General features: G+C 48.9%; 1 protein-coding gene and 1 long non-coding RNA gene across 3 annotated transcripts in view; one reads left to right on the plus strand and one right to left on the minus strand.

The window, feature by feature from the left end:
* ARHGAP22 (Rho GTPase activating protein 22) overlaps positions 1-11422 on the minus strand; it is a 347339-nt gene extending 335917 nt beyond the window's left edge. Inside the window, exon 1 of the mRNA XM_019499465.2 lies at positions 11162-11422. The gene's annotated coding sequence lies outside the window, so the exon portion shown is untranslated. The remainder of the gene's footprint in view (positions 1-11161) is intronic.
* Positions 8416-15629, plus strand: LOC109286160 (uncharacterized). 2 transcript variants are annotated; one of them, XR_002094110.2, is made up of 4 exons: positions 8416-8650; positions 9361-9446; positions 9870-10114; positions 15410-15629. It is a non-coding gene; the product is annotated as an uncharacterized LOC109286160 (long non-coding RNA). The 2 variants fall into 2 exon arrangements; XR_002094109.2 differs by lacking the exon at positions 9870-10114.
* The last annotated feature ends 10707 nt before the right edge of the window (positions 15630-26336 follow it).

Genomic DNA, 26336 nt, shown 5'->3' on the forward strand with positions numbered 1-26336 from the left:
GGGAAAATGGCCCAATCCCAGGCCTGGGCGCAGGCTCCAGCCTGAAGTGGTGGGGGGGAGAGGGCAGAGGTGGGGAGTGGCCCTGGCTGCGGCCCGAAGGGGAGGGGAAAAATAGCCCTGGCCCCAGCCCAAAGTGGCGGGGGGAGGTGGGGAATGGCCCAGGTTGCAGCCCAAAGGGGAGGGGGGAAATGGCCCAGGCACCAGCCCTGGCCCCAGCCCGAAGCAGTGGTGGGGAAGCAGGGAGTATCCCCAGCCTTGGCCCAATGTGGGGAGGGGGGACAGACAGGGGCCTCTGTCCCTGCTCCCCTCCCCCCCAATTCATGACGGGCAATTTGCTAGTATCTATATAATGGTGATGGCACAATACTGAGTTCCAACAGATGCTTATCACATAGTTTCATAGTTTCATACATGTTAGGGTCGGAAGGGACCTCAGTAGATCATCGAGTCCGACCCCCTGCATAGGCAGGAAAGAGTGCTGGGTCTAGATGACCCCAGCTAGATGCATATCCAACCTCCTCTTGAAGATCCCCAGGGTAGGGGAGAGCACCACCTCCCTTGGGAGCCCGTTCCAGACCTTGGCCACTCGAACTGTGAAGAAGTTCTTCCTAATGTCCAGTCTAAATCTGCTCTCTGCTAGCTTGTGGCCATTATTTCTTGTAACCCCCAGGGGCGCCTTGGTGAATAAAACCTCACCAATTCCCTTCTGTGCCCTCTTGATGAACTTATAGGCAGCCACAAGGTCGCCTCTCAACCTTCTCTTGCGGAGGCTGAAGAGGTCCAGGTGCCCCAGTCTCTCCTCATAGGGCTTGGTCTGCAAGCCCTTAACCATACGAGTGGCCCTTCTCTGGACCCTCTCCAGGTTATCCGCATCCCTTTTGAAGTGCGGTGCCCAGAATTGCATGCAGTACTCCAACTGCGGTCTGACCAGCGCCCTATAGAGGGGAAGTATCACCTCTTTGGATCTATTCGTCATGCATCTGCTGATGTACGATAAAGTGCCATTGGCTTTTCTGATGGCTTCGTCACACTGCCGACTCATTTTCATCTTGGAATCCACTAGGACTCCAAGATCCCTTTCCACTTCTGTGCCACCCAGCAGGTCATCTCCTAGGCAGTAGGTGTGCTGGACATTTTTCCTCCCTAGGTGCAGCACTTTGCATTTCTCCTTGTTGAACTGCATTCTGTTGTTTTCCGCCCACTTGTCCAACCTGTCCAGGTCTGCTTGCAGCTGTTCCCTGCCCTCTGGCGTGTCCACTTCTCCCCATAGCTTTGTGTCATCTGCAAACTTGGACAGAGTACATTTCACTCCCTCGTCCAAGTCGCCGATGAAGACATTAAAGAGTATCGGTCCAAGGACCGAGCCCTGCGGGACCCCACTACCCACACCCTTCCAGGTCGAAACCGACCCATCCACCACGACTCTCTGGGTGCGACCCTCTAGCCAATTCGCCACCCACCAGACTGTGTAGTCATCCACGTCACAGCCTCTTAACTTGTTTACCAGTATGGGGTAGGATACCGTATTGAAGGCCTTCCTGAAATCTAAGTATACGACATCCACCCCTACTCCTGCGTCCAGGCATTTTGTAACCTGGTCATAAAAAGAGACTAGATTAGTCAGGCATGATCTGCCTGCTACGAACCCGTGCTGGTTTCCCCTCAGCATAATTTGTCCTGCCGGGCTCTCACAAATGTGAGCCTTGATAATTTTTTCAAAGACTTTGCCAAGGATGGAGGTGAGACTGTCTGGCCTATAGTTGCCTGGGTCCTCCTTCCTCCCCTTCTTGAAAATGGGGACCACATTGGCTGATCTATCTGTCTATCTCATGTAACAATAGCCATTAAAGTGCATAAACATTGTTTTCTGTCCTGTGCCAAGGTATTAACTTTTATTAATCCTGTCATGTCTGGGGACAAGTAATAAAACTCAGCTGCTGCATTCTGCCCTTCACCTTTCAGTTACTGTGTGGCTTCCTTAATACACACAGCTGAGGTGAAGAGCATATGGATTATGATGTAAAAAATTGCCTCCCTTTAATTTTAAATACCATACCCATCACAACCTAGGAGCATCCCAAAACTAGAAACTGAACAGTACGTGATGAAACAGATTACATTTGGGTGGGCAAAATGCGGTCTGGGTGCCAGATGCAGCCTGCCAGGCCATTCTATCCAGCCCACAGGGCCCCTAAAAAATTTAGAAAATTAATATTAATCTGCCCTGGGCTGCCTGTCATGTGGCTCTTGATGGCTTGCTGAAACTCAGTAAGTGGCCCTCTGCCCAAAATAATTGCCCGCCCCTGGATTACATGGAACAGGAGATGCTTAAGGCTAGGGGCAGAAGTTATACATAAACCTGTTTAAGTCTTCAAAAACTGGTTTAAACCTGTAGCAAAACAGAAGCTTGGTGCACATAAACCAATTTCAAAATGGCTGAAACTAGTTTAAGATAAATCTGGCTGAATGTAGTATCAGACCTAACTGATTTGGGTCAAATCAGTTTATGGAACTTTTGTTCCAGACCCCTTTGTGGTTCAAGTTAAATCAGAGTCCCCCAGCATCCCAGCATAGGCTGTGTGTTCACTTCCTCTTCCTGATGTCCCCAAAGTCTCTGGAATTTGCAGTCCACATCCACAGCAGCAGGACTCTGCAGGGTTGCTCATCACTTCCTCTTCCTGCTTCCAGGTACCTCTGGGATTTGTAGTCCATGATCACAGCCGGCAGGACTCCACAGGGTTGTTCCATTCTGTTCAGTACATGCTTGCTTCAGAGAAAGGACTATTCTTGTTCAAGCTTTTATAAATTCAGTGCCACTACCTTTTCTCCCACCCACCCACTTCTCAGCTTGGCAAGCATTTCCTCCCCTCCCTCTTCCCCCCACCCAGGCAGACCCTCCAGCTAGCTCTGAGCTGGGGCTTGGCCATGCCCCCTCCTTTCAAGCAGGGAGCAGGGGAAATCCTTGGAGCTGGCAGGCTGGGAGGTGTGTTCTAGTGTCTCCTGGCTTCTGGCTTGAGCCACTGAAAGTATGTGCCTGCATATCCTGAATCAAAAGTAAATGTCTATTCACTTGCAAATCGGTTCAATCTTTTCAGCTTAGATTAAACTGCAAAGACTGAATTGATTCAGCCTCTGACTTTTTGACTGTCTATACTGATCTTAAATGTTAGGGCTGTGGGGCAGAACTTGCATGAGAGGTGTAATTGATCATGCTGGCCACTAGATGTCAGGATTGCCCTAGATTTTTAAAAATAGTAATGCACTTAAATTCTCTTTTCCTTGGCTTTAGGTTGCACTCGCATTACATGTTCAAGCTTCTGCCCATAACCAAGAGGGTGGAAAGCCCAAAGGATCCCTAATCACTTGACTCTAGGAGGTAGGGCTTTAAGAAAGTATCAAATATTATGAGATAACATTGCAGGAGCTGGCAACACTACTGTGTTGCCTACAGAACCTTATCGGCATGTCTGGGGTGGGGAAGTGAGAGGATGTTTGAAAAGAAATAATTGGAGTTCACAATCAAGGGCTTTTTTTGAAGAGAATTGATTCCCAGATAGTAGGGGGATTGATGATAAAAGTCAGCAACTGAATTCTTAATGTTTGATTATCTAATTAAATAGAGCTGGGAAGGTATTGGCTTTCCCAGCCAGCAAAACTTTTTGAAATTTCAATTCTTTTTGCACATCAGGATAAACAAAGACAATTCAGAGTTTTTAATGGAAAATCCAGCCAGGGTCAATTCCTAGCCCTGTCAGGCTCAGGCTCAGGCTCAGGCTCAGACTCAGGCTAAGGTTTTGGCCTGATACTGCTACTTTAAAATAAGAGTCTCTGCCTGCTTTAAGATTGAGAGCGCTCTCAATCTCTCTCCTCAAAGCTGTTCTATTGTATAGAAACAATTAGACAATCCTTGTACCCTGACTATCAGGCTACTTTGTCCTGACTCACTATCTTGTCTGTTTGACCTGAAATTCTCCTGCTGGGCTTCAGGCACTGACAATCTAGAACCCAGCTGTACTTGTGATCTATCTTGCAAGTCCACTCCGTGGTCTCACAGGGATTTTATGATTGATGATAGGGCTTCTCAGCTGTATCACAAACTTCATCCCTCTTTGGGGCTTCAGGTACCATTAGTCTTACCCTAGCACTACTTTGCCTTATGATAGGTCAGTGAAAACATCTCTCTTTTTTAATGGGCCTTTTCTTACACGGTAATTTTGGGTGGCTCCTGGAGCTCTTAACACTTGGATTGTCCACACATTAACACCTGAAAATAGTTTTAAGCGCTTGTTACATGGCTCAAAGTTATGCCACTCCAGGGCAGGATTTTCTCTGGTCTATGTTACCCACCTCATGTGTGGCTACTCACCACAGAAGGGTCCCTGCAAGTTGAAGTCCTCCAGTATCCCAGGATGCAGTGTCCCTACCCCACTGTTCTGTGTGGACAGACTTTCCACCCTCTGAACTATACTATCCAGGGGCTGGTTCTAGCACCAAGTCAAGTCCTCCTCTCACCTCGGGGTGTGACCTTCTCACCCCGCAGGATGCAGCCCTGTGAAAACAGCTTGCCGAGCACATGGTGGCTAGCAAGCACAAACATTTTGTCAATTGACCTCCAACTCACTCAGACAGCATGAGCCAAAGGATGCCTGCCCTGGACCCATCAGGCGGGCATCTAATTAGAGCCAGGGTGAGGTGCTGGACCTTATCGTGATATGGGAAGAGGAGAGGACCATTGCAACTACAGGAAAAAGAAATAAGGGGACCTGGCAGAATCAGGCTGTTTATGAGAGGATTGCAGTGTAGATAGTGCCACACGGACATCAGAGGAACTGGCTCCAGGTCAGGACCAAGATAAAGTCCCTGAAATCTCTTCAAGTGAGGGGCAGAGACTCCCAACAGGGCAGCCAGGACCCTGATTTCCTTATGCAATAAGCTCCCAGAGATCCTTGAGAGGGATCATGCTGTGGCTCCTTACCACATGGTCCAATCCACAGTTTTGAGGCTGGTCTGCCATGACCAGCAAGAAGGGAACAGCAGTGAGGCAGCCTCCTCTCAGAAACTGCTGCCCCCCCCCCAGAAAGTTATGAGGACCTGGTGTCCTCTGTGACCTTCTTCCTGAGCCCCATCATTGAATCTGGAACACAGGAGACCCAGGAGGTGGACCCAGGACAGGATGGTGGCAGCTCAGATAACACAGAGATTGAGAATGTTGCAGAAAACCTCTCTTGTAAGTTGGGGTTTGGGTGGGAGAAAGGGTGGCTGGTGTTTGACTGGTGTCATATTTGGGAGCTTTGGATGGTGATGGATGGGGGCTTGGGGCTTTGGAGAGATTCTTGGCTGGGGGTGTGTCTGGGCCTTGACTTGGGGGTGGGGATGCACATTTGCCTGCTGGTGCTAGCTAAGCTAGCTAGGTGCTGGGGTTTCAGGAGATGCTGATTGATTGCCCCCTCACCCCAGCAACTGAGCAGGAGGGTGAGGGCATTGGGCTGTGCAAAATGCATGTCAATCATGTGTCTGATGGCCAGCCAGCCAGGCCTACACAAGGGTTAATAATTTTATTCAAAGGACATCTGCATTCCTGCCCACCAGCCCATGACCACTATTTGCAGGTCTGTTTGCAAATCTCCTCTTTGAAGGGGAGCCTTTAAGCTTGGTGACAGGAAGCAAAAGGGCCCCTTGTTCCCCTGGAGCTGTGGGACAGCAGGGCAGGTGGGGCAGGACTGCAGCCATGACCTTTCCCACTTCTCCCCTCCCCCTGCCCTCCACCCCCAGCCATCTGCCTAAGAATGGCCCGTGGGGACACCTCTCCCTGCTACTGCTGAGCCTATCCAGGCAGGCAGTCACCGCCCAACCTCTTCCAGGCCATGAGGAATAGAGGAGAGTCATGTCTGGCCCCAGACAGCCTCCAGACCTGGCTGGGCTCTGGCAAATTCCTGTGCTCTGAGCCAGCAGGCAGCCTCATCAATTTCAATAAACTGGAGCTACCTGCAATTAATTGAAAATTTCCCATGTCAGCTCCAGGTAGCTTGGAGTCTAGCTGGCCAGATTGCAGGACATGGCTAGCTGGGAAGGGGGAACAGAAAGGGGTTGGGAGGGTGAATAAGGCTGGGAGCTGAATTGGGGTCTCTCACCCTGGGATGTCCAGGAGTGACTGGCATGGGCACCTTTCCTCTGCAGCACTGAGTCTGTCCAGGCAGGTGCTCACTGTCCAACCCTCTGCCCCACAAGTTCTGGGGAGCAGGTGGGGAGCTGTGGTTGGCCCCAGACAGCCCCCAGACCTGGCTAGGCTCTGGTGAGCCCCGTGCTATAGGTGGGGGGAACAAGGTTGTGGGGGCCAGATCAGGTCCCAGTGAGTTGGGGCTTACTTCAAGGGGCAGGGGCAGTAGCTCCCTCAAAAGTACCTTCTCTCACTGCTCCCAGCTGCCCCAAGAAGCATGACCAGCACCCATCACCCCACTCTAATCCCAATTTATCAAAACACAAGTCTTTCTTTACTTCTTTATTTCTTTTAAAATGGATTTTTCTTACTATTTTTTAATTTTATCGTTCAGTGGCTGACTTCCCTCATTTCACCTCCCTTGCCTGACTCCCATTTCCTTTACACCTCCCATTTAATTACCCACCCCCATCTCATTAACTTTCTACCTCCCAGTTTCATATTCGCCCCCCAATCTGTCACCCCACCTCACATAGAGCAGGGATAGAAGCATATCCTGGCTCGCCAGTTCTTTAGTGGCAACTCATAGCTGTAGCTCCTAGTTAGGCCCCTGCTTACGAGCTCTCTAGTGGCAAGTCACAGCTGTGCCGGTTGCAAACATTCAGAGAAGTTTTCTAACCTTAGGGCCTTGTCAGACTTTACGAAAGCCAAACAAATGTAACCCAGGCACACGGCACTGCCCGTGGCGACCACCGAATAGTGGGATCCTGGGGTGCCCGGGAGCCAGCAACCTTGCCCAACCCTTCTAGTGGCTGCAGCAGGTTCCTCAAGAAGCGGGTTTCCCTGTACAGAGGATGAGCCTTGCAAACAGGGTTAACTATATACAGGCAGTCCTTGACTTACAAAGTTTTGAGTTACAAGGTGACTTACAAGGTTTATAGATTGACACCGTTTCAACTTTCTGAAGTCAGTTTCGACTTTACAATGCTTGATCCAATGTGATGCCACACCAGCAAATAAGTTCACTGCGTCACCCATCTCCCTGGAGAACGTCTGTCCAAACTTCCTTGGACACTTTCGTTAAGAAAGGAGACAAGACTCCAGAAAAACCTGCAGCCAAGACTCCTGAGAAAACTCTAGTCAAGAACCCTTCAAAAAGTCCAACCAAGAGCCCTTCAAAAAGTCCAGCAAAGTCACCTCAAAGAAGTCTTTGTAAATTAATATGATTGCTATTTACAATATAAGTACATTAATGTAGCTATATTACTCATCTATAATTGATCGAGTACAAAATTCTGAGTTATTTTTGGTGAAAATAGGGTATCGGGCCTTGGTTCAGGAACCAATCCCCCATTTATAACATTGTTTCTTATTGGAAATTGGTTCTGAGTTACATTTCAACTTCAGATGCATTTTTCAGGAACCAATTGTGTCATAAGTCTGAGGACTGCCTGTACAAGATTTAATTATATACAATATCCATTACAAATAATCAAACAGGTTTAATACATAAAGGCTATTAAAGAGAACATACAATACACACCCAGAAGCCCAGTAATGACAGTCACAACATATAACTCTTCCTTTGAATACCCATAACCTAAAAGGAGAGTACTAATCACAGATAGATATTAAGGTACTGACATTGAATCAATTGAGTTACAGTGTTATAGGCTTGCCCATACTTATTTACACATCCAGTGAATAATTTTTATACACAAGGATGAATATGATGGCTTTCTGCACACCTAGCAGCCTGGGGTGATGGCTTGAAAGAAATAGCCACTTCTTTGCCCCTCTCACTGGAGCATGGGCAGGTCCTCCTTGGCTTGGGTCCCTCTGTGCTTGCTTCAGGTGTCACACGCTGCCAGCCATCGCTCCCTCACTGGTGTCTCTGCAATACACTTCTCTCCCCTGATCTGCGTCCCCTGACACAGCTGGCTACAGAGTCTGGGCTTCTGGCTCTGGCAGTCCCCGTGGCCAGTATACACATGCCCCGCCAGGTAATCAGGAGAGGGTTTTGTCGCCTGGGGGGAGGTGGGGGGAGGGGGAAGGAAGACCCTATTATCCATGACCTCTCTAGCCAGTCCCCCCCCAGGGATTTCTTCTGGAGGCTTCCACAAGGACCCTTGTTCCTTTTTCCTCTCCCAGAATGGGTCCCTCCAGGCAGACTTCATCTGCTCACACTATGATGCCTTCCTTGGGACAAACTTCCCCCTTTCTCAGCACATTGTCTGTAGCCGGGCATCTTTCCCATGCTGCTGCCCAGCTGTGCTCCTCATGAGACACTCCCCCTTTAGGTAATCACAACCTTACTGCTTGTTACACAAATGTTAATCAGCTTAGTGAAAATCAGCTTACTGGAGCAGTCACACAAAAGGCTAAAAAACTTTCTTTGGCTGTCCCTGGCCTGCACAGCTGACTTGCACCTAAAGGCTTTGCGACCAGAGGTGGGACTAGGAGCTGTAGCTGTGAGTTGCCACTACAGGGCTGGTAAGCCAGGACAGGCTTCTATCCCTACTCTATGGGCAGGGGTCTGAAAGGTGGGTTGTGGGGCAAGAGTGGGGAACAGGAATGTGTAACTGGGAGGTAGAGAGTGGGTTCACGAATGGGAGGTGGAAGGTTTTCCCGTGAATCTACCCCCCCATGCCATTCTGCACCTGGAGCTCTCATGCAGCCAGTTGGCCAAGCACAGGTCTGGGGTCACATGTTCCCCACAGAGGTGGCCAGTCCATGCCAGGGGCCATTCTCCTCCGTAGGGACTGGGCACTGGCAGCCATGGCCTGTATATCTGGGGCAAGCCAGTCTGCATTTCCTGGGACCCATACAGGTTTCAGCCTGAGTCCCAGTGTCCCCAAAGAGCCCCTGAAATGGGCCTGAATTGGAAATATTTATCCCAAATGTGCTTCCTCCCCCTCCACCCCACAAAAAAACCCAACAAACAAAAACCAGGTAGCTGACAGTACTTACACAGATGGGAAAACTGAGGTATGGGCATTGGGTGAGTCACCCTAGGCCACTCAGGACCCCTGTAGCAGAGGATTCTGCAGCCATATAACTATGCTGCTTACCCCATCGAGGGTTACCATACATCTGGGTTTTCCTAGACATGTCCTCTTTTTTGGCCCCCTGTGCTGCTTCTGGGCAGGTTTTTAAAATAAGAGCAAATGTCCAGGTGTTTTGCTGTTCCTTCTGCTCTCCAGGGCTGGCTGCTTGGGACGGGGAGCCGTGGGCAAAGTGATTGGTTGTCTGGGGTTATGTGCCTCCTGCATGGGCCCCGGCAAGCCAGGTAAAGAGAAAGTGTGTGTGTGTGTGTGTGTGTGTGTGTGTGTGTGTGTGTGTGTGTGAGCACACATTGCTTGGGCAGCAGGGTTGGGGGGGCAGGCATCTGCAGGTCGGGAGTGGGAGGCACCATCAGGGCTAGAGGGGCATGGGTCTGTGGGTCCAGAGTGCGGGGAACCGGCAGGGCTGTGAGGAGTGGGGCTGTGGGTCGGGAGTGAGGGGCATTGGCAGGGCTGGGATTGCAGGGGTCTGCGGGTCCAGAGCATGGGGCACCGGCAAGACTGGGGGGACAGGGGGTTGTGGGTTGGGAGTGAGGGGGGCTGGCAGGGCTGGGGGAGCAGGGGTTTAGGTGTGAGGGCAGAGGTAGGGTACAGGCATATCACTGACCCCCCACAATCATATGCCCTTTCTCTGCTCCTCCCTTTCCAAGGTGTCCTCTTCCTTGCTGCTGGAAATATGGTAACCCTACCTTTGCCCCTGCCCCTAACTGGGGTCTCTGGGCAGCCCCAGCACTTATACAGATGGGGAAACTGAGGCACAAGCATTGGATGCCTCACCCAAGGCCACACAGGACCCCTGTATCAGAGGAAGGAGCCTTAGAGCCATGCTGCTTGTCCCTTTGCCCCTGCCTGGGGTCTCTGGGCAGCCCCCACACAGAGAGCGGACCCTGTAGCAGTAAGTGTTAACTCCCTTCCTGAGGGCTGACATGATGACATCAGCAGGAAGTTGCCAGCCATCTTTGTGTGTGCGTGTGTTAGCAGTTGCAACAAAGGCCTTTTGAGAGCAAGAAGCCTTTTCCTGAACTACGAAATAACATATGGTGTCAGGAGTGGCTGAATCCTGCCACGAACAGGAACACAAATGTGAGTTGGCAATTGAGTGATTCATAAATGACAGACTAAGCTCCAGCAGCAGCTGAGTCCAGCTCAGGGCAGAGGCTGGCTACAGAGACAATGCAGGCTGGTAAAGTTACACCACCAGAACAGTTGTATTTCCAATCCCCTGAAATGTGTCATAGATGGATCAGGTATTTTAACCGCTGCAGGGAAGTGTCCGGTCTGAATAAAAAGTATGAACCTTACCAAGTACTCTCATCTATTCATTGGGGATCAGGCTGATGAAATTCTGATGTCACTGCCTCTTACAAATGCAGAGAAAAAACAATATCCTGATGTGGTAGAGGCACTAACTGACCATTTTTTGGGGACAAAAAATGATTTATGAACAAGCTAAATTCAATCTCATAAACAGGAGACTTCAGAACCTGTGGACAGCTTTATCACATCTTTCATACATTGGGTGAGTCTTGCCAATATGGGGATCTCAAGGAAGACCTAATTAGGCACTGCTTAGTTGTGGGTCTTCACAATTAAGAGCTCTGACAATGATTAATTTGGACCCTGATTTAACACTCCAGAAGGCTGTCACACAAGCCTGCAAATCAGAGTTAGTTAAGCAGCAACAAACAGAAATCAGCAGTGATTCCAAGCTTTATCCGGCATGAGCTAATAAGGATGAAATGAACATTGTCAAGAAACTATAACCAAAAATAAATAGAATTGACATGCATGATGAACAATGGGAGTGGTCTCACTGGCACCCAAAGAACAACATAGTGGGAAAGGGAGCTGTTGCAGGTGGGTATTATAGGGCTTGAGTCCTTTCTTACCTGGCGACCTACCCCCTTGCGACATCAGGGTGAGACCTCCAAAATGGAATTACCTGCGTGTCCTGTTAGTTGTTCTCGTTCATCTGCTATGTCTTGATGTTCTTGCTGGGAGACAGTACTTGCAGGTGTTTAGTGAGATCTCACTCTGTTGATTTCTTTGTGGGGCTTCAACCTCCCCTTTACCCCACCCTTACCATATCCCTGGCCTGAATGGGTATTGTGGTTCTGATGCTCTCCCTTTACAAGTGATCGCTTTTCACCCATGCCTCCCACTGACAGAGACAGGGAGGGGTGCTCTAAGGCATTTGGCTCTTCTTTAGCTGTCTGAGATCTCGACTCAGCGTCCTCATGATTAGGCTCATCACGACGTAGCATTAACAATGTTCTTTAAACATTAACTGAGGAAAATAACATAAACTTCTAACGTCCAGCCTCTGCTTGGATATGCTCTTAGATAATGTATTCTTATCACGAGCTGGACTCAATGGCTTGCCAGTGCCTCGCTGTGCCCTTTGGAGCTTGAGAGTACCCACCCTTGTCTAGGTCTCTTCTCCTTTAGCTGCTGGCTTCTGGCCTCGATACTGTCTGGAGCTTCGTACCCTGCCTTGGCTGTAGGGTCTTAGCCCTTCAGGAGAACCACTCCCAATGACACAGGTGTGGTAAAATTCCTGGACATGGTTATCCTATGATTCCTGTTAAGGAAGAGATATGTTGACAATGTAAAAAGAAAGGTCACTATGCTTTAGTTTGTCACTCAGTGACAGGAATCAATGAAGTTACAGAACAGGACTCAGAGGATTGTACTGTTTTATTAGATAACTTTACAGTCTTCATCAGACCCAGGAGTCTGGATGACAGAAACAGAGTTCAATGAACAGTCAATTCCATTTAAAATTGATACAGGAGTGGCAGTTTCAGCTATATCTGATACCTATTAAAGCCAACACAGGGATAGGATCCTCCTTCCTCTCACTAAAAGGTTACAGGGGCCAGGTAACATTACCTTCAATGTGCTGGCATCGTTTAATGCAAAAATGACACCGAAGCAGAGAACTATAGACCAAGAAGTCTATGTGATCTGTAATCTTGCGGTGCCTTTGTTTGGCTTACTGGCCATACAGGCACTACAATTTGTCCATTGACTGGATGAAATAGTGGACCAGAAATCCTTGGAGCAGTACTACAGAACCAAATACCCATCCATCTTTTCAGATCTTGGAAAAATGTCAGGTGAATATAAGATATGCCTAAAAGCTGATACAGTTCTAGACGCATTAACTATACAAAGATGAGTACCCTTGTCACTAATGGATAAAGTAAAAGAAAAACTAGCACAAATGGAAGAAACGGGAGTAATCACAAAGAATGAAGAACCTACTTAGTCTTCTAGACTGGTGGCTATGCCAAAACCCAGTGGTAAGAGTAGGATATGTGTTTACCTCACACAGTTGAACAAATACGTGTATTGAGAAAGTCATTTTCTTCCTTCAGTTGGACATACCTTGGCTCAAGTTGCAGGAGTGAAGGTGTTCACAAAATTGGATGCTAAGGAAGGATTGTAGCATATTCTTCCAGCTGTTGAATCATCCAAGACGATAACTTTTATTACTTCATTTGGATGATACTGATTTAAACAGTTACCTTTTGGAATCTCATCAGCTCCTGAATTTTTTCAGCTTTGGATGTTACAGATATTGGATGGCCTAGAAGGTGCTCTTTATCATGCTGATGACATTTTGGTTTTTGGGACCGCCAAGGCACAACATGATACAAGACTGAATGTAACACTCAGAAAATTCTAGGAAGACAGATTTACACTTAATGAGAAGTGCACTTTTGCTACTTTACTCTTAGTTCATGTTTGTGGGACACTGGATTACACCACAAGGAATCCAACCAGATCCAGAAAAGTTGCAGCTATTAAGGGGTTACCAGAACCCAAGGATGTCTTAGAATTACACAGATTTTTAGGAATGACCACATATTTAGGCCGTTTTGTGCCAAACCTAGCAAGAATAATAAAACCATTAGGAGACCTTTTAAGTGATAAAAATATACGGCTCAGGGGTCCACTACAACAATTAGCCTTCCGCGAGATCAAATAAATACTCAACTCATCCCTGATACTAGCCCAGTGTGGTCTGTCATGAGAAACATGTATTGCAGCAGATGCTTCATCCTATGGACTTGGAGGAGTGTTATAATGTCAAAAAGCTGGCCATTGGAATCCTATTGCTTTTGTATCAAGAGCACATGTTTCACCTGAAGCTTGATATGCACAAATAGAAAAAGAAGCACTTTCAGTTACACGGGCATGTGAGCAACTCAGAACTTTCCTCATTGGCTTGACTTTTACTTACCAAATGGATCATAAACCACTTGTGTCCCTGTTATGAGACAAACCTTTTGATGAACTCTCACCGAGAATCCAGAGATTTCATCTCAGCATCCTAAAATTCACCTACTATATTGTACGTATTCCTGGAAAAGAACTGATACTCTTTCTAGGACACGATTACCGACACCACTGTCTCTGGAAGAACTCTGCCAAGAATGAGATGCTGCTGTTTACATGGACCTCGCTGTGGAGAAGATATCCATATCTGTTTCATTGCAGATGAGGATTCAGGAAGTTCAAGAAGATGATCCTTTCTGTCAAAAGATAAAGAAGGCTGCTTAGAAGGATGGCCTCAAGTAAGATTCAAAGATTGTGAGCTGACAAGGTACCAACAATAGAAAGTTAATCTCCATATTGTCAGGGATTTAGCTGTGCTCCGTAACAGAGTTCTGACACCTTCTGCTCTATGCCAGGATATCCTAGAGAAGATTTATGAAGCTCATCAGGATACTACAGGATGTCAAGCCAGGGTTCGTCAGACAGTTTGGTGTCCCTCCATCAATGATGACCTATAGAACTAGGTGGCTAGCTGTAAGGTTTGGGCTCAACACTGACCAGTCCCTGTAATGTCTTATGATTGAATTACTAGATTATCCATGGCTAAAGACCACTGGAATTTGTGCTGGAAGTGTGCTGTGCAGCAGCAACTTTAATCTTGCAGTTTCCACCACTCCCCCCCTTCTCCCCCCTGCTGATTGGTTGAAGGGCCCCATCAGCCCTGCTGCTTGATGATCACTCCTGATGGCCAGGAGGCAAAACCCCTCATTTTCAATATGCTGCAGTTTTTGCTTCCCATCTGGTCAGCAGCAAATGGTGGGGCTGCCAGGGCCTCTCTGCTAATCAGCAGTGGGAGGCAAAAACGCAGCATATTTAAAACCTGGAAGAGTTACGCTTACCTCATTGTTATCGACTATAACTGCCCTTACTTGAAGAGGGCAGAGTTACAGACCAGCAGAGCCAACCCTAGGGGTGTGCGGGGCCTATGTGTGTGTGTGGAGGGGGAGGACTGGCTGGAGTGTGAAGCCGGTGGTGTGTGGTGGCCGCATGGAGTGGTGGCGCCCTTGGCACGTGCCAATGGCACTGTCCGCAGGGCCTGTATGGCACTATCCATGGGGCCCCCCCCAAGCACAGGGCCTAGGGCAGTTGCCCCAATCCCCCCCACCCCCCAAGGGATGGCTCTGCAGACCACCATAACTGAGAGAGTTATAATGGTGTTGAGTATATAACACACACCATGGCATACCTTCAGTTTTAAGAACAAATAATGATCCACAATTTTCTGGAGCTGCATTTAAGTAGTTTGCAACCCAGTATGACTTTCAGCATATCAACATCAGTCCACATTGCCCATGTAATAACAGGGAAGCAGAACATGCAGTGCAGACTGTGAAGAGTTTGCTTCAGAAGAATGAAGATCTCTATAAGGCTGTTCTGATATACCATTCAACACCATTAGAACATGGATGGAGTCCAGCTGAGTTGCTTATGAGTTGATGACTCTGTAGAACTCTACCAACTACAATAGATGACTTGGTTCCAAAACTTGTTGATGCATAGGAATTTTGTGAGAAAGATAAACTGATAAAGGACCATCAGAGACAGAATATAACACCAGGCATGACTCAAGAAATGTACCTGTTCTTTCCCCACAGCAGGGAGTTTGAATTTCAAATGCAAGAGTACAAGGCACTGTCCAGGCTAGGGGGATATCCTGTGTTCATTTTGGGTGGAGACACCTAGAGGTCTCTTTAAGATTTGAGAGCATCTCCATCATATTCCACCTACTTACTACACTAGGTGAGGATGTGCATCAGTTCCACCATATAGACTAGATTTGTAAACCTATCTGCTTTAAATGAAAAGGCTTATTGATGTTACTGTTTTTATTATTCTCTTTTTATAGGGAAGTGAGTGGTAAAGACTTACAAGAGAATGATGTGCTTATAACCTCTCCGCTCAAGATGATTTTGCAGTTCTTTGGAAATCCTTCAAGTTTCTCCTGAGAAAGGGGGATATAGTAGTAAGGGTTAACTCATTTTTTGAGGGCTGACAAGATAACATCAACAGGAAGTTGCCACCATCTTTGTGCATGTGTGCTAGCAGTTGCAATAAAGCCATTTTTGGAGCAAGAAGTCTCCCCGACTTTTTCTGAGCTACGAGATTGCACAGGGCCCAGCCTGAGGGTGCCTCTGGGTGCATCTCACCTTCATGGCTGCAGGCCATAGCAGCTCAGCAGGGCCCAGGTTTGTAGCCTGCCTGAGGAGGCATGTTCAGCCTCTCCTCAGGCTACAGCAGGACAGGCCATGAGTACAATTATGGGGACCTCACCATGCCCCGTTGAAGGGGGCAGGAGAGATGGTTCAGGAGTGAGGGGCTCAAGCAGGGCTGGGGGAGGACAGAGGGCTGAGGGTCAGGGTTTGGGTAGGAGAGAGTGGCTGGTGTTGGAACATTGTGTAGTTTGGGAGCTTTGGAGGGGGGTGGATTGGAGCTTGGGGGTGGCCTTGGGCCTTTGTGGAGGGAGAGAGGGCTTAGGGTTAGGGTCCATAGCTGAGATATCTAGGAACAGGGATTACAGACAACACATATTAATTGTCCTCCCACTCCAGGAATTGAGCAGGAGCACCAAGTTATTATCCTGTACAGGCTGCATGAGTAATATCAATCATTATCAGCTCATTCTGGAGGTTTTGAAGACCCAGCTAGACAAAGGTTTGGCTGGGATGATCTAGTTGGGGATGGTTCTGCTTTGAGCAGGGAGTTGAACTAGATGACCTCCAGAGGTCCCTTCCAACCCTTTGTCTATGATTTATATGATTCTATAATTCTTTCAATGGTCTGCCAGTCAGGCCTATCCAAGGGTAAATGATTCCACTGGTGGGCTATCTCCTGCTTCCTGCAGTGGGGAGGTGAGGTGGGGAGGTGCTGAGGCCAGCCAACATCTGGGGCTGGGGGTAGGGAAGAGAGCACAGGTAGGGTGAGGAGGGGCAGGGGAAGGAATGTGGTGAGTGACATTTCTAAAAGAGACCATTTCTTCTTTCTTCCTGTCTTAAGTCCCAGGAAATCCCGGGTGTGCCATTTTTTGCACCTGGGAGCAAAATTTCTGGGGCATATTGCTCCAGAGTTTATTTGTGCACAGCATGTGGAGCCCAGTTGGAGCAGCCTGGGCTGGCAGGGAACCAGGGGGTCATCCTGCCAGCCTAGGGCTATTTTGATGAGGCTCCACATCCTGTGGAGGGGATGGCTGAGGCACAAGGGTGCTTCAGCGTGGGGGCTGCCTGCTGTCTACCCCTGCACTGAAGCACCATGTTTACCCTTCCTTTCAAGACCCACCCTCTGCCACTGTGTGATACAGGCTACTAGGTAAGATGGATCGATGGTCTGACCCAGTAAATGGCTGCTTTTATGTTGGAAGAGGATTGGTGATCAGGAGTTCTGGGTCCTATCCTTGCCTCTGCAGTCTTTGTTCCACAACTTACTCAACTGTTAATTAAGACTGAGTTGCACCAAAATCTCATTTGAAAGAATCTCTGGTTTTTATGGCCTCAAAGGCTAAGTACATACATTTGGGGAGGTTAAATTAGGTTAAAAATGGCCGCCCAATTTAAACTTAGGTCATCTCAGTGCTGCGGGACTCGATTCGTCTAGCAACTCACAGTCCTCTCCAAGGAGCTGTCGACCGGGTCTCAGGGTCCACCGCTCAGTCAGAGGCCCCTTGCGCTGTTCGCCTCATGCCGAAACTTCCCCTCCTGGCCCTGTGCCCCGATTTGGGCACTGAGGATTCTTCCAGCTCTCGGGGGGTGGGGTGGGGGGGTGGGAGGGGAATCTAGACACTGCTGGATGGGTTTACCCAGCCTTACGCCTGGACCTTCCCTTTCCCAGGTCCTGCTCTAGGCTCTGGGGCTCTTTTAGTTCCTTGGCCAGGCCACACTGCAGGGCTCTGGGTATCTGGCCTGCGCTGAGGCTAACCTGAGCAGCTCCTAGAGCTGGCTCTCCATGTGCTGATCTGCACACCGGGTGGGGCCTGAGCAGCCTTGAGCTGCTCCCAGGGCCGACTCTCCATGTGCTGGTCTGCACACAGCTCTGTCTGGCCCCCTGCTGGGGAAGCATGCTCAAGCCGCCTCAACGCAGCTCCCAGAGCCTGAGCCCTGTGTGCCGATCTGCACACCACTGGGGCAAAGAAGGGATCCTGGTGGAGGTCCTTTTGGGGCCCTTCTATCTCTGATGTCCCTTGCTACCTTCCCTTGTGTGGCTCATGCCACTCCTTTTATACCCTCAGGGGGATCCACCCCCTGAAGTCCAGTGCACCTGCAGCTTGCAGGTCCAAACTTGGTCCGGGAGCTCCTCATAGATTCATAGAAGTAGGGTCAGAAGGGACCTTGTAGATCATCAAGTCCGACCCCCTGCCTTGGGCAGGAGAGAAAACCAGGCTCAAATGACCCCAGCCAGGTAGATGTCAAGCCTCCTCTTAAAGACCCCCAGGGTAGGAGCCATCACCACTTCCCTTGGAAGTTGGTTCCAGATCCTAGCCGCTCTGACTGTGAAATAGTGCCTTCGGATGTCTAGTCTAAACCTACTCTCTAACAATTTATGGCCGTTATTCCTTGTTACCCCGTGGGGTGCAGGGGGGAACAGGGTCTCTCCCAAATCTTGCTGGTCCCCCCTAGTGAGTTTATAGACGGCCAACAGGTCCCCCCTCACCTTTCTCTTGTGAAGGATGAACAGGTTAAAGTCCCGTAGCCTCTCTTTGTAGGGTATGCCCTGCTGTGCCCCGGATCATGTCCCCGGATCATATAGGCCAGTTAGTCTTACCTCGATCCTGGGTAAGCTATTTGAGAGAAGTATCCTGGCGCATGTCCATGAGGGGCCAGCAGGGGAGGTTATGCTTAGGGACAACCAACACAGGTTCATTAGAGGCAGGTCCTGTCAGACCAACCTGGCGGCCTTCTATGACCAGGTCACAAAATCCTTAGATGCAGGGGTAGCAGTGGACATAGTCTTTCTGGACTTAAGGAAGGCCTTCGACACTGTCTCTCACCCCATTCTCATTAAAAAACTAGGGGACTGTGGTATCGACACCTACACAATCAAATGGGTTGCTAACTGGCTGGAGGGCCACACCCAGAGAGTGGTGGTGGATGGGTCACTTTCAACCTGGAGGGATGTGGGCAGTGGGGTCCCCCAGGGCTTGGTCCTCAGACCCGCACTGTTCAACATCTTCATCAGTGACTTGGACAAGGGGGTAAAAAGCACCCTGTTTAAATTTGCTGATGACACTAAGATGTGGGGGGATGTGGGCACGCTAGAACGGAGGAATAGGCTGCAATTGGACCTAGACAAGTTACAGGGGTGGGTGGATGAAAGCAGGATGGGTTTCAACACTGACAAGTGCAAGGTGCTGCACCTGGGGAGGAAGAACCAGCAGCATACCTACAGGCTGGGGAACTCCCTTCTTGTCAGTGCAGAGGCAGAAAAGGATCTTGGAATCATTACTGATGCCAAAATGAACATGGGCCGACAGTGTGGGGATGTGGTCAGGAAGGCCAACCACACCTTGTCATACATCCACAGATGCATCTCAAGCAGGTCCAAAGAAGTGATCCTCCCCCTCTACACGACACTGGTCAGGCCGCAGTTGGAGTACTGCATCCAGTTCTGGGCGCTGCACTTCAGGAGAGATGTGGATAACATGGAGAGGGTCCAGAGGAGGGCCACCCGCATGATCAAGGGGCAGCAGGGCAGACCCTACGAGGAGAGGTTAAGGGACCTGAACCTGTTCAGCCTCCACAAGAGAAGGCTGAGGGGGGATCTAGTGGTCTGTTACAAACTAGTCAGAGGGGACCAGCAGGTATCGGGGGAGTCCCTGTTCCCCCGAGCGCTACCAGAAGTAACTAGAAATAACGGTCACAAGCTGGCAGAGGGTAGATTCAGCCTTGAAATCAGGAGGTGCTACTTCACAGTCAGGGTGGCTAGGACCTAGAACCAACTTCCAAGCGAAGTGGTGCTGGCTCCTACCCTGGGGGTCTTTAAGAGGAGGTTAGATGAACACCTTGCTGAGGTCATTTGACCCCAGTACTTTTTCCTGCCATGGCAGGGGGTCGGACTTGATGATCTCCTCAGGTCCCTTCTGACCCTACCAACTATAAAAATATGAAACTATGTGGGTGGCCCTCCTCTGGACCCTCTCAATGCTGTCCACATCCCTCCTGAAGTGCGGCACCCAGAACTGAACACAGTACTCCAGCTGCGGCCTGACCAGTGTCGCACAGAGGGGGAGGATCACCTACTTGGCCCTGCTTGAGGTGCATCTGTGGATGCATGACAAGGCACGTAGCCCTACTGACCGTGACCTCACATTGTCGGCCCATGTTCATCTTGGAGTCAATAATGACTCCAAGATCTCTTTCTGCCACCGTGCTCTTGAGAAGGGAGTTTACCAGCTTATAAGTGTGCTGCCGGTTCCTACTGCCCAAGTGCAGCACCCTGCACTTGTCAGTATTGAAGCTCATCCTATTTTCGTTAGCCCACCCCTATAACCTGTCTAGGTCCTGCTGTAATCTGTCCTTCCCTACTGGCGTGCCCACCTCACCCCAAATCTTGGTATCATCAGCAAATTTAAACAGGCTGCTTTTTACCCCGTCATCCAAGTCACTGATAAAGAAATTGAACAGTGCGGGCCCAAGGACCGAGCCCTGGGGGACTCCACTGCCCACTTCCCTCCAGGTTGAAAAAGACCCATCCACCCCTACCCTCTGAGTACGTCCCTTCAGCCAATTTGCAATCCATCTGACTATGTAGGCATCAATGCCACAGTCACCTAGTTTTTTGATGAGAATGGTGTGGGAGACAGTGTCAAAGGTCTTGCTGAAGTCCAGAAAGACTAAATCCACGGCGACACCTGCATCCAATGCCTATGTGACCTGATCGTAAAAGGCAATCAGGTTGGTCTGACAGGACCTGCCCCTAATGAAACCATGCTGGTTGCCCTTGAGTATCATCCCTGCTGCTGGCCCATCACAGATGTGCTCCTTGATGATCTTCTCAAAGAGTTTTCCCAGGATTGAAGTAAGACTAATGGGCCTGTAGTTGCCCGGGTCCTCCTTCTTCCCTTTTTTGAAGATGAGGACCACGTTGGCTTTCTTCCAGTCATCTGGCATCTGGCCAGAGCACCACGAGTACTCATAAAGCCATACCAGGGGCCCCGCAATAACCCCTGCCAATTCCCTCAACACCCTGGGGTGAAGAGCATCTGGACCTGTTGATTTGAACAGGTCCAGCCCCTCCAAAAGCTCTCTAACCCGGTCCTCCCTGACCTTAGGCCTGGCGACATTTCTCCCGAGTCCATCTGGAATCTTGGTCGGGGAGTCCTGGTCCCTGCACAAGAAAATAGAGGCAAAGAATTTGTTAAAGAGGTCTGCTTTCTCCTCTGGTGTGACTACCAGATTGTCAAGCATATCCTGCAGGGGCCCCACATTACCCAGTGCCTTCTTCATTCTCCCTATATATTTAAAAAAGCACTTTCCATTATCTTTGATCCTCGCCCCCTCCCTTCGGGAAAAGGGCAGTGCCAGCTCCTCCCCACTGTCCCCTGATTGGTGGATAGGCTCCACCAATTGGAACTGAGAATTCTTGAGCCCGGGATACTCCGGGGCTTGAGCAGGTAAGCTTAGCACACACTTACTAACCTGGTCTCAGCGACCAGCAATCAGCATAAACCTCTAACTGTACAGAAGTTCCATGCATACAAACCAATCTAAAAACTGCAGACCCCCTTTAAGATAAATCTGGATCTATGTAACATCCAACTTATTCGACTTAAGTCAAATTGGTGCATAGAACTTCTGTATGCTTTCCCTGCGCAGCCCTGGGGTTGGTAAAACCCAGCCACTGGCACCAGCCCCAGGGCTGCTCTTTCCACCTCCCCCGCTGGGCTATTGTTTCCTGCCTGGCCTCTTGCTCCCCCCCCCTTCCCAGACCAGCCAGCTCTTTCAACTCCCATCCCACAAGCCACTTCCGGTGCAGCCACTTTTATGAGTATTTGCTGCTGCTGGAGCCAAGCAAGTAAGTCCTGGTGCAAGGAAGGGCAGAAATGATGGGGGTGTAGGTTCTCCAGGGCCCACCCCCCCCATGGACCCTACAACCCCCCCGATCCTGCCAGATACTCCCAAACCCCAGTAAAACCCTGTGGGTTGCACCTGTGCCCCCACCCCATCCATGGGTCAGGCCTATCCCCACCCTACCCCTCACAGGTTGTGCCTGCCACCCCCACCCCTAACAGGCTGTGCCTCTGCCACCCAATCTGCCAGCCGACCCCCGATTCCCTCCAGCCTGCTGTAACCTCAGCCCCCCCCACTAGCCCTCCCATCCTGACTTACCTGATATCGGGCAGCCATTTAGAACCATTTTAATCTCCCCCAAAGGTCTGTACTTAGCTTTGAGGTCCGTTCCTTCACTTTAATACCTACTGACTTCACTGGGTACAACCGTTCGGACTGGGCCCTCTCTCCTTCGGTTCAGAATGCCAACCTTTCTTAAACTGAATCTTCCTATGCACATTGATGAAGAAAATTTAGAGCCATTACCACAGTAACCTTCCTCATCTGAGGCTGTGTCTTGAAGTCCCAATCAAGATTAGGGTCAGTAGTCTAGGTGTGTCACGTCAATCTCTGTCCCAATATAAACAGACAAAGGTGGGAGAAAGTCCCCCCTTCCCCCCATAAATGGGATTTATAAACCTTCCTGAGAGAAAGGGTTAATAAACGAGCTGCCAGTGTCACAAGGGGAGTTTCTGGCTGATGCCGTAACCACCGTCTCATCCTTCCTTCCTGTGCTCTTTTTGCCACAAGTTATTTGGTTATAGCCATTTTGCTTCAGTGAACCAGAGATAATGCAAAAGTTTCTGGACTTTGCTGCTCCTTCTGTGTTTTTATTTTTATGCAAAGTGGACAGAGAAATGGGGATTATTCTGCAGCTTGGATTTTTTCAACGGTGACTGCTTCAGGCTTGCTGATGCACAGACCTACCAGTCAGACCCTGCTACTTTCTGACATCTGGGCAGTGCCAGAGAAGGGCTTCCACATGTTGTAGGAGAAAGTGCCTTGAGAAGGAAACTTCCCCAGATTCAGAATGGATGGAGCTGACAGCAAGGGCTGAGTTTCTGTTTTGTGTTTCTAAAATGACACCAACAAGGGGAAAAATGAGCACAAATGGTAGCATTTAGGTTTATGTCAAAGCTGGAGAATCCTGCAAATTGACATTTTCCCTTGAGGCTATGTTAGTTCCCTCCCCTGTCTGCCTGTGCCTCTATCTTGTTCCTTGCTTCTGTAGCTTTGTCTAGGGCAGTGGTGGCACACCTTTTTGGCAGGTATGCCACTAGTTAACATTTCCCTCTTCCTCCCCACAACCCGAAATGCTACTCTGATCCCTCCCTCCTCCCCCACCCCTGGCCCAGAGGCATGCCTGGTAGAGTCTGCACCCTGGGGTGCCAGAATAGCATCAGGAGATACATGTCTCTGGCCCTCTGGAACAGATTGGCCACCCTGTTCTAGTACCTTGCATTGCTTTGGCTTAGAATTTAAAAGAAAACTCAAGTAAAAAGATTTCTTGTAAATATTTTAAAGTGTGGAAGACCAATGCTGTGCACTATACTTGTGCACAGGGTCTTTGATAAAGGAGTCTCAGGGCTGAGAGGGTGGGGTGGCAGCTTCATGTCTCTTACCAGTGCAACAGGTTTATTACTTCATGGCCACAGCTGCAAGAGGTGTCTTTACCCTGTGTCAGGCTCAGTTGAGGCCCCTAAAGATACTTTCAGTGATGGGTTTGCCATGTGCCCAGTGACGGCTCTGGGCCCTACACTTCCCATGGGACAGAACAAGTGGGGAACAGGGATGAAGCAGCACTCTGGTAGCTGGAAAGCCTCACGATGTGGCACTGGCACTGACAGAATGACTTGCACTCTGCATGCCAGAGACTGTCTGCAGGGTGCCACTGGGGTCTCCTGGAACAGCCTGCTCCCCCCTCACTGGGCAGCTCCTTCAGCAAACTCTCTTAATGTGGTTGCTCCCAGTCACACCCTCTTGGCTCATGTGTGCAATACCCTCAGTGTTTGGGCTATTCCATGGGACAGTGTGATGAAGTGTTGCTGAGGGCTGGCTCTGGGGCAGCACACAGTATCCCCAGTATCTTGGTCTCAGGGCTCCTTGTAGGGCACTGATATTGGAGCCCTGGTGTCATGCTGGCTTGTGGCAGCCACATCTGGGGCCACTGAGGGATTGAGGTGCCAGCCAGGGTCCGGAGGAACAAGCAGAGCTTAGGACCAGGCCAGGTCAGGAGGTCAGGGGATCAATCTGAGACTGGGGTCTACTCTAGAAACAAGCTGAGTCAAGAAGCCAGGATATCAAGCCGAGGCAGAGAGCAAGCTGGAAGGAACAGCAAAGCAGTTTAGAGTCAAGTGAAGCACTACTGCCCAGACCCTCCCTGTTTTGGGCCAGGGTTATATGGGGAAAGTGGAGGATCAGCTGACCCAGGTTGGCTCCAGTGCAGAGATGTGGAGCAGAAAATTTTCCAGTGCTTTATTTTTCCATGGGACATTTTCCATTACTAAAAATTCATCGTTTCATAAAATTCATTAGTAACAATGAATGGATGCCAATACCATATTAGGCAAGCTTGACAGTTTCAAAGTTGTAATTTATGTTTTTCAGGTGATTATCTCTAGGAAGTGTGTGAGAAAGCACATATATGTTTTACTGATTTGTAAACAGGAGGGTAAATACAATCACATAATAATCCAAACCAAAAATCAGGTTATAAATTCACCTAATTGACTTTTCAGGGCAATTCAAAACCAAAGTACAGCATATCATGCACAGTTCTTTGGGTGTGCTAAAATTAGTGTGTCAACAGTTTTCAGTGCCTTAGTTTTTTTCTTAAATTTAAACAAACAATGTAAGGGAAGTACACGCTATTGTGTATTGTCTTTACATTTTTAAAAGTATTCCAATAAAAATAATTTCTTTCCACATAAAGCTTTGAATGTATTTGAATATAACATTTAAACCACATTAAGCGTACTGTATTTAATTTTTTTCTTAATCAAATATTTCACTTAAAATACTTATGGCTATTGGGACATAAAATTAACATGGGGGTACTTTTTTAGTTTTGTTTAGTAAATATAAGTCAAATAAACATGCTAAATCAGATCATGCTCTATTTAGGGCACTGGAAAATTTTCTAGAAAATCCACATCTCTGCTCCAGTGCCAGTGAACTGGTAGAGGCTTAGGCCCTGCTGAAGACTCCAGGACAGCCTGGACCCACCTGTGGGACCAGCTATTAGGTGGCAGGTGGGTATGAATGGCTGTGTTGGTCAAGCTGAGAACCTAGGTTGAGAATTGAGGCTCAGGGTTGTGGCCTCACACCTTAGCCTGGATGTAATTGGGGGTGCTTGTGATGGAGGGCTCAGTGCAGAGCAGCACCAGTGCATGTAGCACTGCATGAGGGGTGCCCTGACCTGTTTCTGGAGGCACCTGGCACAGAGGACTTGTTGAAGGGCTGGTTTCATTCTTGTTTGGGCGTGTGGGCCCTGGTTTGGGGCTGCTAGGTTGGGCTGGGCAAGGGCAGAGACGTAGCTAACTAGTTCTGCACCCTGGGCAAATTCCCAGCCTCCTCTTGTGATGAGAAGGGGGTGGTCAGTTTTACCTTTCTTGGGAAAGCAAAGTTCTGTCCTGCATGCCACCCCAGAGACCAGGAAGCAGAGGCTGATGCAGGGCTATTTCTGCCTAGACCTTGCCCACATCTTCCACTCCCTACTCCTTCTCCAGCCATCTCTCCTTTACTCCTAGCAGCACTTGCATGCTTTACACACTGATAGCATGTGCCATGTGTGCTTTGGGTTGGCCATGCCTAATTTAAATGATCCTTGGAAGCCCAAACAGCTTTTAAGGAGTTTAACAAAGCATTCACCTCCACATCCATGTTGGTGCACCTGGATGCTACCAAACTGTTCACAGGAGAACCTGATGCATGAAGCTGTACCATGGGATTACCTTACCAGCTGGATCCTAAAAAGAATGGCATATGCCTACTATTCCTGGGCATCAATGATATTTGGGGTAGTTATTTGCTATAAAAGCAGCTTCTGAAGAATGGTGGGACCTCTTGGGTGGGCCCACTGCCCTGCCTGCTCTTTTGATTTGCTGAGTGGTCTGCAAGCTGTTCCATAGATTTGCCTCAAAATGTTAGCTGTTTTTCTTTCTGGACATTCTGCTCCTGACTGCCAGACTCTGGATCTTGGCTTCTGCATCTTGAACGAGCTTCTGGCTTCTTGACCATGGATTCTGGCTCTTGGCTTTTGTGTCCTGGTTTCTCCCCTGGCCATGCAACTTCCCTTCAAAACTTGGCTCTTACCATTGGTTATGATCACCTGTATGCAGATAGTGTAACCCTTCCTCTCTCAGTTAGTCAAACTTCAATTCCATTATATTTGTGATAGCATATTCCTCCCAGTTCTCATAAAAGCTTTCAGAAGAACCAGGTTGGGAAATATCTCAATTTTTAATGTAAATATATAAAAGGCCAAAAAGCTTAAAGAGAAAAATAAATCTTTCAGGCTTGTATCACTTTTTTATTCAAGTCCAGCTCACTAGGATGTCTTGTCACACATGTTTTCCATAATGTTTTCTGCTTCACAGCACCACTGAGCACCAGGCATCCCCCAGTGATCTCAGCAATCCCTGCACTTTTACAGGTGGAGTCTCAGATCAGAGGCACATTGCTTACAGACATGTTGCTGCTCATACTTGGTACATAACTGGTGCATGAAGAGGGCAT

This window comes from Alligator mississippiensis, chromosome 6 (assembly GCF_030867095.1).
Source record: "Alligator mississippiensis isolate rAllMis1 chromosome 6, rAllMis1, whole genome shotgun sequence".
Taxonomy (NCBI): Eukaryota; Metazoa; Chordata; order Crocodylia; family Alligatoridae; genus Alligator; species Alligator mississippiensis.